This window comes from Balearica regulorum, chromosome 1 (genome assembly GCF_011004875.1).
Source record: "Balearica regulorum gibbericeps isolate bBalReg1 chromosome 1, bBalReg1.pri, whole genome shotgun sequence".
NCBI classification, from domain to species: Eukaryota; Metazoa; Chordata; class Aves; order Gruiformes; family Gruidae; genus Balearica; species Balearica regulorum.
The window spans coordinates 56,273,363-56,289,819 of record NC_046184.1 but is presented as its reverse complement, the minus strand read 5'-3'; the positions used below and the strand labels follow the sequence as shown (position 1 = coordinate 56,289,819).

Genomic DNA, 16,457 nt, shown 5'->3' with positions numbered 1-16,457 from the left:
CTCTTCTTACATAGAGGAAATCAACTGTACTCTTCAAAAGGGATCTTAATCATAATACTGAGTTATCAGTAAGCAAGCAGACATTGAGACACTCCGATTATATCATCTACAAGTCAGGAAGGACAGCTGAGTATAAAAACTAAAGACAGAACACGCTTGGAATTACTGTAAATTGTGCTTTTGAGGTAATAAGCATAGACGGAGACACCTCACACATTTCAACTGAGTGTAACAATTAATCTCATGATAAATTCTTCAGATGTGTCAAAATGTTATAAGCTCTCTGCTCTAACATTCAAACCCTTTTTGCTCTGACCCTCCTCAATATCCAGTACAGCTGCCCTTTTCCCCCACCAAATACCACACAGTAATGTAATCATGGCTCAACAGTGAAGGAAATCCAGTAGGGCTTTTTATTATTATTAAATTAAGGGGTATTTTGATTGCCTGAATGTACATTTCACCTGGAGTTTCAAGGATGAAAGGGCCTGTGGAAAACACTGCTGCTGCTTTACCATGCCAGCAGAAGCCAGAGTTATGAAAAACAGTCATAAGCAAGTACTTCTCCCCAAACTGAAGAGTTTCTATTATTTCATATTCAAGGGGAGGAAATTAAGGACTGCTTTTGGAAAAAAGCCATATTCTCTTAGCTCTATGTCAAAATGTCTTCTGTATTCCCCTCTCTTTGCATTTTATTTCATGATCTGCTTGTTGCCTGAAGATTTGGGGGTCTTCTCCCACATAATGTTAGAGTAGATGGCCTTAATTAAATAGAAATTAAAGCTGCTTCCGCAATTGTTGGAACCAGCAAACACAGCACTACTTACATTTTGTACAGAACAATATGACACCCAGGAAGCTAAAACTAGCAATATTTCACTCTTTTCCTGAAATCACTTTTGGTATCTACCATATAAGTGAGGAAGGAATGAAAAGGGCTCAGTAAGTTAATAACTGGTAATTAAGATGGGCAAATTCGCCTACTTGTGAAAAGCTTAAGGCATTTACTTTCAGCCCTGGGTCTCTTTTTCCTTTGAGCATAAAGCACCAATCTAACGAACAGAAAAGGAGTTCACAGTCAGCTTCAGATCATACACTTATTTTAAAATCTATTATTAGATTCTATTTAATCACAACTATTAGATCACTCATCTCGCAGCAAACAGGAACAAATGGGTGTCCCTCTCATTTCGTGCTCAGAAATGACTGAAGTATTTTTGGAAATACTTATGAAGACCTAAAGGCATTATGCTTGCAGCACTTCTACAGTATGGATTTTAACAGTGTCTTTAAAAAAGCCTACTGATGGGTTTTGTTTGACATGAGTGCTGAATATTTGTTTGCATATTTACCTGAAAGTAAAACCAACACACAATTAGAAAACACACTTTCAATAAGTCAGCTATGCCATGACTAGCCCTGACGTCAAATGCAAATTTAAAATAAAGACAGAACTGCATACTGAATTGTCTCAGTGTCCATGCTGGAAATGTTGGGACAGACACATTCAGCCCAGAATAGCTACATTTTATATTTTCCAAATATTCAGAGCTGTGTCTTCAAATCCTACCAAGAAATAAAAAGCACATTTTGGTTTCCACGATCCAGCAAATAAGCTACAGACTTAAAGAGAAACATTTTTAATGCCTTCAAAATGTATTTTCTGTTGATGGCAGACTAGGATGCAGGCTCATGGCAGAGGCCCTGATATTGTCTGGACAAACGTGATAGAAGAAAGGAAGTGCTATAAGAAGCAGCAGCAGCAAACCTGAAACCCCTTATTCAGCCCAGTCAAGGTTCATCTTGTAAAACAGAACAACACAGACCTAGCACAAGGTTTGCATGATGCAGTATAAGGGTACACAGATGCAGATCATAACGGTCTCAGGAGGCTATGTCCACTTACACACAAGGCAAATGGTCAGAGTTTTCATCCTTGAGCAGGGGATATGTGAAATTACAGTCCTCTTTGATACAAGATTTTACAGTCACAGAGAGGGAGATCTAGTCCCCACTGGACAGACATATGGGACACACGGATGTTACCTTAAATATGCATCTAGGCATGGCACGGACAAGCATCTTTTCAATGGGGAAAATTAACCTCGCTTAATACCATCTGCTCTGTGTGTGGAGCGGTGAAGACGGGAGGCGACTGCTGCTGCACAAACCCTTGCAAACTACTGTCACCACTACCAGGCCTGTAAAATTGGAGAGAGCTCTGAAAGAAAAAAACACCGCCGACCTACTAAAGGCGAGGCGCTCGGGACAAGAGAGGGGAAACGGTGCGCCGAGCCCCTCTCAGCGGGAGAAGGTGGGGAAGAGGCCGGAGCGGGCCAAAAGCGAGCCAGGAGCCGAGGGGAAACAGGCGCGGGGGCTTCGGAGGGGGCGAAGCCGGCCCGCGGGTGGAGGGAGCGGCCGTGCCCCGACGAGGGGAGGCCCCTCGGGGCGGGCCGGGGCCCCGCGGACCGGAGCTGTCCAGCCGCGCCAGGCACCCGCCTCGCCCCCACGACCGTTGATGGCGGGGGGTGGGGGACAGGCAAGGGGGGCGTCGTCAGGGGACACGCGCTCCCCCCGCCCCCCGCAACAACGGCCGCCGCTGAGGAGAGGTCCGGGCAGCGGCGCGAGACCCGCGCCGGGGCGGGTCCCTGCGGGCGGGCCCGCGCCCACCCCCCCCCTCCCCTTTCATCGCCCCTGGCGGCAGAGGTCGCCTCGCAGCTCCCGCCGGAGCTGGAGCTCCGTACTCACCTGGTCACGGCTCCATCTCGCTCCAAGCCCGCCCGTCCCTGGCGGAGCCGCCACCGCCGCCCGCCGACAACGCGCTTGCCCCGAACCTGCAACCCGGCCTCGCCACCGCCGACCGGCGCCTCGCAACCGCGGAAGCGCCCGCCCCGCACCTCCCTGCCTCGGCGACACGCGCCAGGCTCCGCCAATCAGAACGGAGAGGCGCGGGTGAGCGCCACCGAGACTCACCAATAGGCCGCGAGCACCTGGGGAAGCTAACGGGCCTGAGGCAGGGCGAGGGGGCGGGGGCGGGGCGGGCACCGCCTGCCTGACGTGGTGGACAGCCAATCGGAAGGCAAGGATGATGTCATCGGTAGAGGGGTGGGGCGCGGCGTCCCCTGGGAAGGCGGGGCGGGGCGGGTCCTCGCCCTTAAAGCGACAGCGATGGCCGTGGGGCCTCCCTGGGGGTGGGGGGCGCGTCTGTCGCGGGGCCGGCCGACGTTTAACTTTTATGGGGTTTATGTTTATATTATTTTGTAAGGAGGCCTTTTTCCGCAAGGCGCTGCGGGAACGGCACGGCGAAGGCCTGGCTGGTGCCGGTGGACAAGAGGGGGGCCCCCAGGCCCTGAGACGGTGCAGTGGAGTGAGGCGAGGGCAGGGGGCTGCAAGCCTGGGCCCCCACCTTCACCCTGCCTCCCCCGGGACGTGCCTGCCCAACGCCACCCAACCCTCACCCTTGGGGTGCGCCTGGGTGGGTGCACAGCCATGGGGGAGCAGGAAGCCCCTGTCAGAGGTGGCAGGAAGAGGCCAGGCGCCATGTTGCCAACGCCGCCCAACCCTCTCCCTTGGGGTGCGCCTGGGTGGGTGCACAGCCATGGGGGAGCAGGAAGCCCCTGTCAGAGGTGGCAGGAAGAGGCCAGGCGCCATGTTGCCATCGCTGCCCAACCCGTGACCTCCAGTGGCTGAAACCTCCGCACGTCTGGCTGGGGGATGTGCTTTTCTTGGAAAAGCATGATTTTTTTCTTTATTTAATATGAAGCCAGGTAAAGAAATCGCAAATGGGTGAGAAAACTTTCAATAACGCCCCAATAACTGAGGTGAGATTGTTGAGAAAATAGAGGAACGATGCCATACCTAAAGACCAGGACAGAGGATTATAGTTAGACTATTACTGTATTGTTAGAAATAGGCAGTGAATGTCTACCTGCAACATTGTTCTCACCCCTGCTCATTGTATCTTAAAAGGATGTTATGGACGTGAATCATGACAGAGGCTGTAACAATACTCAGTGAAGGATTGTGTTGCACTGCAAAGCTGAAAAAATTAGGATCACCTCTCAAAGAAAAGGGGAAATGAGGAAGGTGTAAAAATAATAAATTATATCAAGAAGGCAGATTGGCCTTTCTTTATCCTCTCGTGTAGTCAAAGAACTAGAGAAGATGATATAACTGCAAAGCAATGTATATGAAGTAGTTAGGAAAAAATGTTTGTGCCATGTACAATTAACTTATGAAATTCATGATAAGAAGCTTGATGATACAAGAATGTTAAGAAGAACCAGTTAGCCAGTTACTGCCAGCCAGCCACTATCTCACCCTAGTTTTTAATCCTGACATTTACAGCTCTTTGCTTTTTATTCCCAGGGATCCAGTTCAGCTTTGGCTATGCACATAAATCTTGATGTAACGTAATTCTTCTCCATGCTCTTTGACAGGGTTAGCCCTCCAGAGGTAGTTTAGTGAAAGAGAAAAGTCAAAAATATGAAACGTTCTCATGGATGATGGTAATTCTGGGACTTTTAGGTTTAATGACAAGTCAGGAATATTTACCTTCCTTTTCTCCCATGTTTTCTAAGAATAGCTCTTCAGGGATGTGAGAGAAATGCTCCAAGTGGATGAGGAAGCATGGATGTCTTTCTGTTTTACATTGCTGGTTTTAGCAAGAATGGTGCAGGGCTTGTTCTTGAAATCATTTGCTTAGGAGACGTGTTAATAGGTCTGTTTACAGTGTGGGCGGAGAGATGATGTGTCTAAGGGCATATCACAAACTGATGTCAAAGCTCACAGCTATGCCCATATTTTCAATTCACAAGCCAGAGTCCTACTCACCAGGCTATATCTTCTTCAAACAGATGAACATTTAAGAGATGGAAGCCTTTCCCTTAATTTCTGTGCTTAGGTTTCATTGGTTTGCTATTGTCTCTACTGATTTACATAATCTACATATTACTGATTGCTTTCAATATCTACTTCTACAGTTTTCTAAAGTTCCAAAGGTATTTACAGACCTGGATAAAGATACAGTAGGGGAAAATAGAAGGCAAGAAATCTGCTTGCCCATAAAATCTTTCTGTCTTCACCAGGAATAATGAAAAGGGAAGAACACATATTACATGCAAGCTGTATTTTTTGGTTTAGTTTTGAAGGCCTCTCTGTTATTTTCAGTAGCTTTCAGTTTCCTCAAGACTTACAGGGAATAAACTAAATTCCTGTTGTATTAACGGATGTATAAGAACAGTCTGCAGTATTGCTAAAGGCAGAAGATCAAGTCTATTAAATTATTTCCATTTGATTTAATGTTAGATGAAGATTTACAGTGAACAAAGAAAACACCAGTGAGGTATAATAGGATATGGCAGAATTCAGTCTAGTTACAGTGGACTGTATTCTAAGTGCAGACTGATTCTGAACTCAACTGCATAATTACAAAATCAAGTTACTTTTGGATGCCTACCGTGAGCAACTAAGCTTGGAATCTTGCACAGAAATATTTTATTTTCCTAACCTGATGTCTTAGTCATCACTGACTTAGCATTACACTCAGTTTTGCATTTGGATTTCCTTTCTCTTTAAAGAAAAGTGGGAAAAAACCACCAAAAGAGAACAAAGCTAAAAGGTGTCCCTAAGAGTGTTTCTAAAGATAAAGTTCTTAAAATGGCTCAATGCTAACCTTAACCTTAAAGGCTGGGTGGCCTTCAGCCATCTAAAGATGACTCTGCTTAAAATCATAAGCTATTGAAGAAACATTAATGACCCAACAACTCAGAACATGCCTAATAATGTTTACTGTCTTGGCATTAGGCAGATGGACAGATCGTCTCCTGATGGAGAAAGAACTGTGCTGGCACAGCTAACTAGTCCAGCTTAATTTTTTTGAAAGTAATGAATTCTGCTAACTTGGCTTCTGACTATTATATGGATCTTAGCAGCTCAGCAAGATCCCAAGTTTTCCAGTGGTTTGCATGGGGCTCAGCAACAGATGCTCACATGCATGTGCGCACAAGAGAGAGTGTGTAGGGGCTTTCCAGGGCCCTGAGGAAACCCCTCCCAGAGGCACTTGGCCAAACAGGGGTAATTGCCAGCCCTGGGCTCAGGCAGGGCCTGTACGCTGGCTGCCCTGGCCAGGCTCCTGCAAGACACTGACCTGGGCTGCAAGGGAAGCCACCTCTGTGGTGCCTCTCCCCCAGCAGCTCTGGTAAGCACTTGCATGGAGATGGTTTCTGCCGGGCAGTAATTGCCTGCAGGGAGGCTGGATGAGCTCTTCCACCAGACCAAGCACTGTCAGTCACTTAACCAGCTCTGCTTCTGTGTATGGCCTCAAGCCAGAGCCAACACTTTCCTCTCAGGCTGGAGGGCAGAGGTTGATGAGGAGGGTGTGCCTGACAGGGATGGGCAGGGAAAGGAATAGAAGGGTGCAGGAGCCGGTACTGGAGTTCAGGCAGGTGTATTTGAATACACAGGAGGAGTAGTGGGCTGTAGATGCTGAAGATTGGGCTCCTAATGGAGTGCGGTGTGAAGACATCCTTCTGCACTTCGTCCGGCTTTGAGCAGGCGGCTGCTGCAACCACCCGGGGTGGTACCACAGTCCTGCTACGTTAGGAGCCCCTGTGGGAGTTTTACAGGCAGCAGTTGAGTTTGGGGTTGTGTTGTAAAACTAGGAGGAGATGGTATGTTCTCAGTCTTGTTAATCAAGTCCTGACAAGCGAGAACAAGAGACAACCGGAGGAAGTGCCTGACATGATTTCCTGCCTTCAGAGAGTCCAGTCGCTTGCACTTTTTTAATTGAATTGTGTTCTTTACATGGTTTCATTTATATTTTCCATGTCCTGGACATCAGCAGCTGGTTCCTGTCTTATAATCCCCACGGTAAAAGCGCCTCTTGAGAAAGGAGTTGGGAGAGGGCAAAAACATCTTAGAGAGGTATTTCAATGGCTGCATTCAAAGCATTAGAGACAACCAGTTTTCCTGTCTTATTAAGGATTTTCTGTTTTGAAGTGGGTCAACAGTTTCAGTGTGGTAAACAGCAACATATTTCTATTAACGTAAGCTTTGCTGGGCAAGTAATCTACCTTCCTATCTGTCCTTTGCAAGAAAAGAGGATTTTGTATGCTCAGCTGCTCAAAGAAAGAGTAACATATAGGAAAAGGAAAAGCAGTTGAAATCTTTTAAAAAGTATGTCCTTTTGGCAAACACCAAACACAAGAATTTCTGATAAATTGGGGAAGTGGTAAGTGCATGTAAAAAGGTTGTGGAGTAGTATCAGAGTTCAGGGTTAATAATTAGTGTTGTCTATCAAAGAATACATAAATTATTAACTTAAGGCTGTGGCTTCCAAGTTGTGATCCACATGGATAGAAAAGTCTTTACCGTAGTAAACAACACAGTTTACAAACTCATCGGTTCAAAAGTGCAGTGGTAAAGATACGTTGTGGTTTATGAGAAAAGTTGAAGGTTGGCCATAATCTTTTGGTCTGAAAGGACTGGAACGAACACCAGCTCGTTTCTGGGGTTATTGTAGTATTTTACTGCTTCCCATAGATGGAGCCAAACTCCCATCAGCCAGCTGCGTGTGACTCACCAGCAATGAATGCAGCTTCCCCAAAATCACAGAGAAGAGCTAGTAGGAGAGTTTGCCATGTGTCCCCAAGCCCCATTTCCTGCCCGTTCCCCAAGGCTGACTCTCTAATACTGTTTCACTCTCTCCCAGGTCTGTTCCCACAGTGCAGCAGCAACAGGCAATGACACATGAAAGCGCTAATCTGACACTGACCTTCCCATATAGCTTGAGGGGAAATGTTTTTCAGATGTTACAATTACCTTTCTAACTACGCATTATATCACAGCTTTGGCTATTGGTCTATTCTTTTGCATATTGAATGGGTAAGGCATTAGAAAGGGTCTTAGGAAACATGTTTTGGAGGCTTCTTCCTTCCGCTGCTGCACAGTGATCTTGGGCAAAATTCTGATCTTCCAGATCTTGTGACTGTGACCTTCCACTGCAAAATGTTTGGGATCTACGGATGCAAATCAATGACTTGTAATAGAAAGTAGGAGTTTAGGGAGAACAGAGAGGAGGACTCTATACAGTCTCTGCCACCTGTGAAGTGATAGCTAAATTACAGCAATTTAATCTAAAAACTGGGTAAGGAAGACAGATGCAACTATCAGCCAAATAAAGATAAGAGCGTTACAGGGTGAGGAGGGAGTGTTTCCAGCCTTCGGGAGTAAGAAATCAAAGCTACCCTCCTGACAGCAGCTCGGAGTTCTCTGCTCACTTCAAGAGCCAAGGAGGGTGTCTTCACAACTGTGTTCAGAACAGTGCAAAGCTGCTCACATCCTAGTAAGGGACAAGAGTAAATATTTCCACACTGATTTTACTAACCTGTCAACAGGTTTTGTTACACTGGACTTAAAAGTGTTGTGGAAACATCTGGGGCAACTTACTATATAGACAGAGTGCCTTTTTGCTAGTCTTTTATTTTTAAGCAAGGCCGCAAAACAAATAATTTTCTCAAAAGACCATTACATTTAAAGGGCCAGTCTTGCTATCCTGCTATTCAGTGTTCAGACTGAATCACAAAAGATGAATTGAAACACGGAGACTATGCGTCAGTAATATCCCAGTGATACGAATGCGCGACTAACTGGACAAGAGGTCTTCGTCTGATTTTATATCCCTGCGGTTCTATGCCTACGGTTGCATTTGCAGCAGTCGCTCTACTTTATCCCTTTCAGTGAGGTGTGTGGAGTGCAGCAAGAGCTTGTGACAATCAAACAGCTGAGGAAGCAGGGAAGGGTTGTCTGGTGCTGGACCAGTCTTTTGGATGGAGCCTCCTCTTCCAGCGGCTTGCTGTGAAGAAGGAAGAGGTGCTGGAGCCCACTCTGGTTTTGCACATCTCATCAGGACTGTATTATTTCCCAGCTGCCCTTCAGGCTCCAAAGTCTGCTCTTAGAGGGGTTATGTTCTCCAGCTTTCTTTCATGGCTAGAGAAGGTGCAGCTGGAGGATTTGGAAAGAGGATATCTGATCCCCACACAACCCCAGGGCTCCCCAGAGAGGTGAGTAATCAGCATGGGGAAAGGAAGTGTGTGACACATCTTTACTTTGTTTAGATGTTTCTCGTGGAGTGAGTGAGTACGAGAGGATCTTTGGATTTCTCTTTGCAAAGCCTGGGTCTGATTTCAGCTGCAATGTCATCCCAAAAGAGCTGACTCATCCAGCAGGGCTGCAGCTCCAAGGAACACATGCAGAGGCTGGGAAAGTTCAGAGCTATTTTCAGAGCTTGGGGGAGTTGCACCGTGGGGTCCCATTTTCTGGAAGAGGTGCTGGACAGAGAGCGTGCTGTGTCCAAGAGCATCCGAGAGGCTCAGTAAAAACTGGACGCTGCCATGACCCCACAGGCTTGAAAGCAAACTGGCCACAAAGGCAGAAGTTAGTTGAGGAAAATAATCGCCATCCACTGGGGAAGTGTTTCTTTGGCATTTTGATCTTGCCAATCACATAGCTTAGTGGCGCTAAATAATCCCTGGAGAAGGAATTTGGCAGTGCCCAGACGAAGATGGTTCACAGGGGAATTGTACGGCACAATGGCTGAGCATGCTGATATTCACCAACCTGACTGCAGGCTCCTCTTCTGCCTCAGTTTACCTTTATCTGTTTACCTGAAACCAACTACCATGTCTGATATTTCCAAAACTCTCCCTAGTCTGGGTAGGGCTTGTTAATGTAACATTCAGCCTCCCAGCTTTAATAACAAGCTTTGCAGTTGTGATAATAAACTTTTTAAAATGTGATTTAAAATATATATTAAAAGCAGTGGAGGGGAAAGCTCTCGAGGGAAATTAGAGTATTTCGATTAATGTCTGAGAAAAGAGGGATCAAATGAAAGGAAAAAAAAGAATGAGTGCTTAATGCTGTCTGGGGAACACTGCAGCGGCCTCTCTCAGCCAGGCCTGATGTTCCTACAAAATAACCAAGGAAAGAGCGTCCCAGAAGAAAAAAAAGAAAAAAAAAGAGGCATGAACAAAGGAAGTAGGAATGAAATTCAAGTGGAGCTGCTTTCCACTTTCCCCTGCCCCTGCCGCAGCACAATATTGAAACTGAGCAGACAAATTTGCTCCCAAAGAAAGATATTCTTGCGTGGCAGAGTTGCCCAGCAGACACCAAAGACCTCCAGCTGCTGGCAACGTAGCAAGAGTGACAGGCTCCTGGCCAGGGCTCTCCTGATGGAGCCCACGTAAATCAGAGAAGCGCCTGTGGGCGGTTTGTTAGCACTGGGGACTGCTCAGTGTTTTGGATGCCGACGCTCCGCAACTCCTTCTGCTCGCAGGGAGCCATTTGTCAGAGTCAGAGTTAAATGTCTGGTTAAAGGGCCTGATGATAAAGTGTTCTCTGCAGAGCTGATTTCTCCAGAAATGTGCATGGTGCCAGTATGTAATGTCAGGAGGCAGCTTTGCCTGAAATATCCGGGGGGGATCTCATTTAAAAAAAACCTGGATACTGGAGAAAGGGGGTAGGTTGGGAATTGAAGGACAGCATTGATTAAAGGAGGGAGAGACTGCTAAGCTGAAGCCCCCTGTGATTATTTAGTTTACAGGGAGACATTGAGAAAAGGGAGAATAATAGAAAAGCAGAAAATACTGAAGACTATAAAGGCACTCTATTGGGTGCTGCTTGCTGCAATACTGAATGAGGACTCGGTGAACCCGAAAGGTGCATTTTAAAATGAGTAATAGGAGATATGTTTATTACGAGTAATGTTACGTGTGTACAGGAAATGTATTTACTACAGACTAATGTTATTTGTGAGAGTTTCACAGACCATCATTGAGAACAAGAGTCAGCTTAAGTCTTAAATAGGATTGGGGGGGGGGGGAGAGGATAATTAGAGGTTGCTACTTTTATTCTCTCTTTCATGTTTGAGGGATAAAATCCCAGTAGCTTCAGGGCATAGAGCAACCTCAGAAAGCCCAAGACTAGAAATAACTTCTTATATGGGCAAATTATCCTATTCTTCTCTTGAACATTTCTGGGAGTAATCTGCTGCTGCTTTCTGTCATAGATAGGATAGTAGCCTGCAGGGGTATTTATTTAGGTATGTTATGTTTGTTACTGCTGGGGTGTGTTAGTAAAGGTACGAGCTGGAATTTCAAAGACTGCTCCCAGGCCACTTTTATTGGCAGAAAAACACAGTGTGACAGATATAGATAGAGGTATACTGACTGACATGTTTTTTCCACCACTCAATTCTATCCCAAACATAAGGAAAAAAAAATAAATCTGTATTTTGTGACTGTGTTTCTTTTTTCACAGCAACCCAGTCTTCAGAGCATCTCTTAGGTTAATATTGTCCAACCTTGTATCTTGGGCATCATCCATCTCCTGGACCTTGTCTGCATCTCTATTGCTATTTCTGCTGTAGTGAAGAAATCCAACCTTCTCTGGTGCCACCATGCTCCAGACATCTTCAGCCTTTCCATATTGGTTCATCTTTGGGATCTGTCAGAGTATGGGCCGTGGGGTCTGGCACATTGGGAGACCCCATGTTCGCTCCCCCTACTATGGATGTGAGCACTTCCCCAGCACACCTATTCTCACTGCTGTGTCCGTAGGCTGATAGTTAGCCACTGTTCACCAATCTTCTCCCTAAGATGTTGGAAGTCCCCTCTTGCTGTCTTGATCCTTTGCCTCCTGTGGCCACATCCTCATCAGCATTACCCTGTTTTGGCTACATGGCAGGATTATCCTGGCCCTGATGGTGCCAGAGGTTCTGGCATTCGCTGTCCCCTGGCTGCGTCCTGGAGTGACCTTCACTCCTCACACAGTGCCTGCATGCAGATACTCCAAAAGATTAAGTCTCTTCTCCCCCAGCTGCCCAGCAGATTGCCCAGCTGAGGGTGATGTGAGCCACACTAGTTACAATTGCTGTATTTCTGGTCTTTATCTGCTGGGCATGGATACCCAGGGATCCGTGGATACATACACGCTCTGATCCTCATCTGCTCTTGCACCTGAAATGTGAGCATCACCCTGGGCCGTGCACCGAGCTGGCTCGTGCTTGGTGGGTCACGAGACCTGTCGCTGGATCTCTGTGAGGTCGGTGGCCCAGGACTGGCAGGGACTGACTGCACTTTTGCCAGGAGGCAGATAGCAAGGTAAAGATTAAAAGTATTTGATCTAAAGCAGATATTGAGTATTGGATATGGGTGCCTCGAGTCCAGAAAGACTTCAAAAGGGTGCTTAATTTTCCATGGTGAACACATGCTTCAAAATGTTTAAACGAATCAGATGTGTAATTTGGTCGAATGACAACTCTAGAAGAGAATGCGATGATAATTCACGCAACTTTGGAGGATATAAATGTCAAGGAAGGAGGAGTGGTTACGGTGGTACTAGTGTAATAGCCAGGAGGGCTCAAGTGAATTTGAGAAAAGGAAAATTTTGGCTCAGTATAAGGAACAAAAATATAAACTAAATGAAGCGACCTAAAATAAGTAACTGTACAAAGCCTAAGAAACCAAACAAAACCTTTCCTCCAAGTAGTTATTTTGAAAGAAGAGAAGTACCAGATACTACATTGAGTTCTCTGCAAGCTTCACTCTTGTTATGAGTTTTTATATGGGAGCCACTCAAAAAATTGTGGTGATGGTGGTTGCCTAAAATGGAAAGAGCCAACAATAATCTCTGCTTGATTTGAATAATCCCCAAAAGGGAGAGGCTGAAACCCCTCAGAAGCAGTAAATTAAAATTGAACAGAAACCTGGCACGTGTAGTAAATGACGCATATAGTGAATGGCACAATCTTCTGTTGGGCATTGCACATAGAGGACAGACACATCATGATTTTCCATTTCTAAAATAAAAAGCCTATAAAAAGTACTTCTTCCAGTTATGGAGACAAATAAATTTGACAAGAGTGATTTGTCTTCTTATTACAGAATTGATCCAATTTTTTTAATCTTTTGTTGTTGTTGTTGTTGTTTCTTCCTTTCCCTGGTGAGCTTTAAGTGCAGAGAAAAAAAAAGTGTCTGATCTGGGTAAGCGTCTGGTGCAGATGAGGGGTCTGAAAATGAGAAAAATATTGCTACTTTTCACATCACCAGTGCTCTCTCTTCACTGGAGTGTCCCTGGGGTTTAGAGGATGTGATAAAGTATGTTCAGTCCAAGTGGAGGAAACGTTAAACCTTCAGACAACAACAGAAATAGTCTTTAAATTTAGGCACTGTATTAGAAAATTGTAGCAGTAGCTAAACCAAATGTTTCAAGACATGGAAATTTAAAATCAGGGTAATGGTCAAAAACAGAGATCAAAGTTGTTGAGCTTCCCAGGTGGACTTTTTTCTATTTTCTGATGACATTTTTTTAAAATGAAGGCTAGAAATATCTCTATACTGATGGCTGCGCTTCGGTGGATGAGTGTGTAAAACAAGGCGGGTCACTGGATCAGCGGGACAGATGCTGCGAAGGAGAGCATCGTCTTCAGCTACATGAAGCATTGACTCCTGCGCGAGCGGGGAGGCAGAGCTGCTGCGCCATGTTCACAGTACATTAACCGCTGGTATTTTCAGTACATACCAAACCCCAGATCAAATAACTCTGCTGTTAGATCATGCTAAAGTGCTCTGCTGCTTATTTCTCTCTGTCACATACAAGTTACCGGGCTGCAGAGGCACTGGCGAAAGCGGTACGTGGAAGTTTTAAACTATATAAACTTTGGGTCTTAAAACAAACAAACGTGCAATCAATGAGCACTCCTTGCTCGGTGTTTATGCTTTGATGAAGAAGGCCTGGGGTTCCTGCTGGAAAGCGGGATGACAATTTTAAAAGGGCACGGCACAGTGCTGGGCAGCAACTCCCCGCACTGCCCCGCTCTGCCTGGCCCCGGCAGGGTCAGGCCGTGCAGAACCATCGCTCTGCTCCTTCCCACTCCCCCCGTTTCTGCACCAAAGGCAGCTGGCTCGGCGCTCATCTCTCTGCGGGGCTTGGGGGCCAGGGCAGGGCAGTGGTCGCAAGCAGGGAGCAGGCAGGCAATAGGAACGTGCCGCCATCGTGGCACTCTCTGTTCCCTTCTGTTTGTGTTTTTGAGCCTTCGGGCATTTTGCTTCAAGGGCAGCGCTCTCAGGATGTTTTCATTCACATGTATTTGCAGATGTAACTGCCTGCCAAGCAATGCGCCTTTTTTTTTATCTGGGAAAATCCTCGGCATGTTTTACAAGATGGACATATGAGGCCCAGGAGCTACCATCACACACTAGCATCTGCAATCTTTCTTCAGACAAAGCCTGCCATCCCATCTGAGATAGCAGAAATCGGCGCTTAAAGCGGCGCCTGGGCGTTGTTTGCAGGAGAGGCTCCCCAGCTGGCCAGAGCCCACAGCCCCGTCCCAGTCCCAGCCCTCGGCGGGGGAGACGTGCGGGGCCGGCAGTGCTCTGTTCTTTCTCTGCTTGACATGGCAGCCCCAGGGTGACAGCGCTGCTGATATGCTGGAAAAGGCTCTGGACTGCTTCAGCCGATGCAGGGTGGGGAGATGAACTGCAGTGCCCCATCAATTGGAAAAGCACACGGAGACGGGTTTAAATCCTGTCTCTTGTTTTGCCACCGAGTCCTGCACCATCTTCTCCCTCCCAAGCCCCATCATTCCCTCTTTTCGGATCCTGTTTATTATCCTTTGCTCCCCAAAGTTCTACCACTCATTTTTTTCCCACACCTCCTGGTTTTTGTTTTAACCTCTCTATCCCCTCTACTAGCACACACCCTACACTTGAACACAAATATTGGGACCCCTGAACATGCCAGGGATGGTCTCTCTCAACATCATTATTGTAAGACCGTGTAATAATTACAATAATATGTAAAACAGGTAAAATAACGCCAGTAACATAACAGTAGCCTACAGCTGGGAGTAACAATTCCCAGCAAAGCTCTGCTTCATCCAAGGGTGGCACATGCTTTGGGGACATCGCCTGCCCGTGCTGAGGGAGATGTAGGAACCAAGACGGCAGTGCTCTGTGTTTGTGTTTAAAGGTTTATAATCTTGACAGGTGGGGCTGTGTTAGAAAATCTTAATGAAAGAGGATGTGGTTTTCTTTTTACACTAATGAAGCTTGTTTCCCTTAGTCAGGTTTGAAGAAATGGCTGAGTTGTTTTAGCTGAAATTTTCCTGAGATAACAAAGGCCACGAGCAGACATCCAACATAGAAACTTTCTGCCCAAACCACTGATCAGTGTAATCAGCAACTTTAAACAAGACTTGGTAAGAGGAAGGTCAGGTAAACTCACCTATTAGTATTCCCCTCTGTGCCTCTCATAATGAGATCTAGCCTTGTTTCTCTTGCCAGGTCAGCAGTTTTATAGCTAGGTGAGACACTGGAGTAGCCACATGTACCTTCAGAATACTGTAATATTTAGCAATCCTTCTTGTTTAGTGGCAGAGGCAGCAATGCAAAAGGACAAAGGACATCCAGCAGGATGGCTTGTGGAGTGGAGGAAGAACATGTACGTCCTCTCTGAGCATCCACCTCTCTTATTGCTGCTACTGATGGGTCTCTTACACCAGTGAATCAACAGTGGGATTTGTGCTTGCCACTGAAAATGTGACCATGGAAGCAGCTGGACAAAGCCTAGGTCAGAATCAGCAGGAACAAACGTGACTGGGTGTCTTCTCTTGCAGTTCAGACATCTATATCTTAGAAAATCGGGCACTGTCCAAAATAGGCAAAGTGTTCTTATATTTGCCAGCTCAAGGGCTGTTTCATTAGTGATATCAGGAGGGAAAATACAGATGTCAGCAGGGTCAGGCTGTCTCAGTCCATGCTTATTTGTGTTTTGGATTTGCTGTGAGCGGGGCTCAGTGATCCAGCAGCATGAGCTCCAGCACCTCGCCCTGCAGGGGGACACCCGAGGGCTGTTGGGGAAGGGCTTGGCAAGAGGGGCCCTCAGGGGAGAAAAATCCAGCTCTATGGCTTTATTTCTATAGCCTGTGCAATAGATCTCTGGACAGAAGTCTGAGACTATCATCTCTTGATCCAGGGTCCTCACTACCAATGCTGATGCTTGTGGAGTCATTGCTTCCCCCTTACAGCTCCAACCATTCCTTCCTTCAGCTGCATCTCAGCACACTGCCACCTCTGCAAGGCCAGCATGATGGGTTACAGAGCCAAGTGTTGAACCCCATCGTGGAACTGATCCAGGCTAAAAAACCAATATGGTAGGAGGAGAAGAAATGTCTTTAAATGGGTGTTGCCACAAAAAGCCCTTCAGGAACATGCAGCCCCTGGGGTTCAGATGGCCAGCCATGAGCATGAGCAGTCCTGCCTGGATGTGTGAGCGCGAGGCTCCCCTGGTCCTGCCTGCTGTTCCCCAGCCAAGCAGGTGGGCACCAGGCACCGTACAGTCCATGGCCATACTGGCACTTCTAGACATCCTGAAGCCTGTTCAGAGCTGGAAACCCCAGA

General features: G+C 46.5%; 1 protein-coding gene across 2 annotated transcripts in view; it reads right to left on the bottom strand.

Annotated features, from left to right (window-relative positions):
* The window catches only part of MRTFA (myocardin related transcription factor A), a 121,131-nt gene that overhangs the window by 94,040 nt on the left and 10,634 nt on the right, over positions 1-16,457 (bottom strand). Inside the window, exon 1 of one of the 2 annotated variants that reach the window (XM_075751774.1) lies at positions 2,749-2,896. The exons of the other annotated variant lie outside the window; for it this stretch is intronic. The gene's annotated coding sequence lies outside the window, so the exon portion shown is untranslated. Of the gene's footprint in view, positions 1-2,748; positions 2,897-16,457 lie in introns of those variants that run through there. 2 annotated transcript variants of the gene reach the window in all.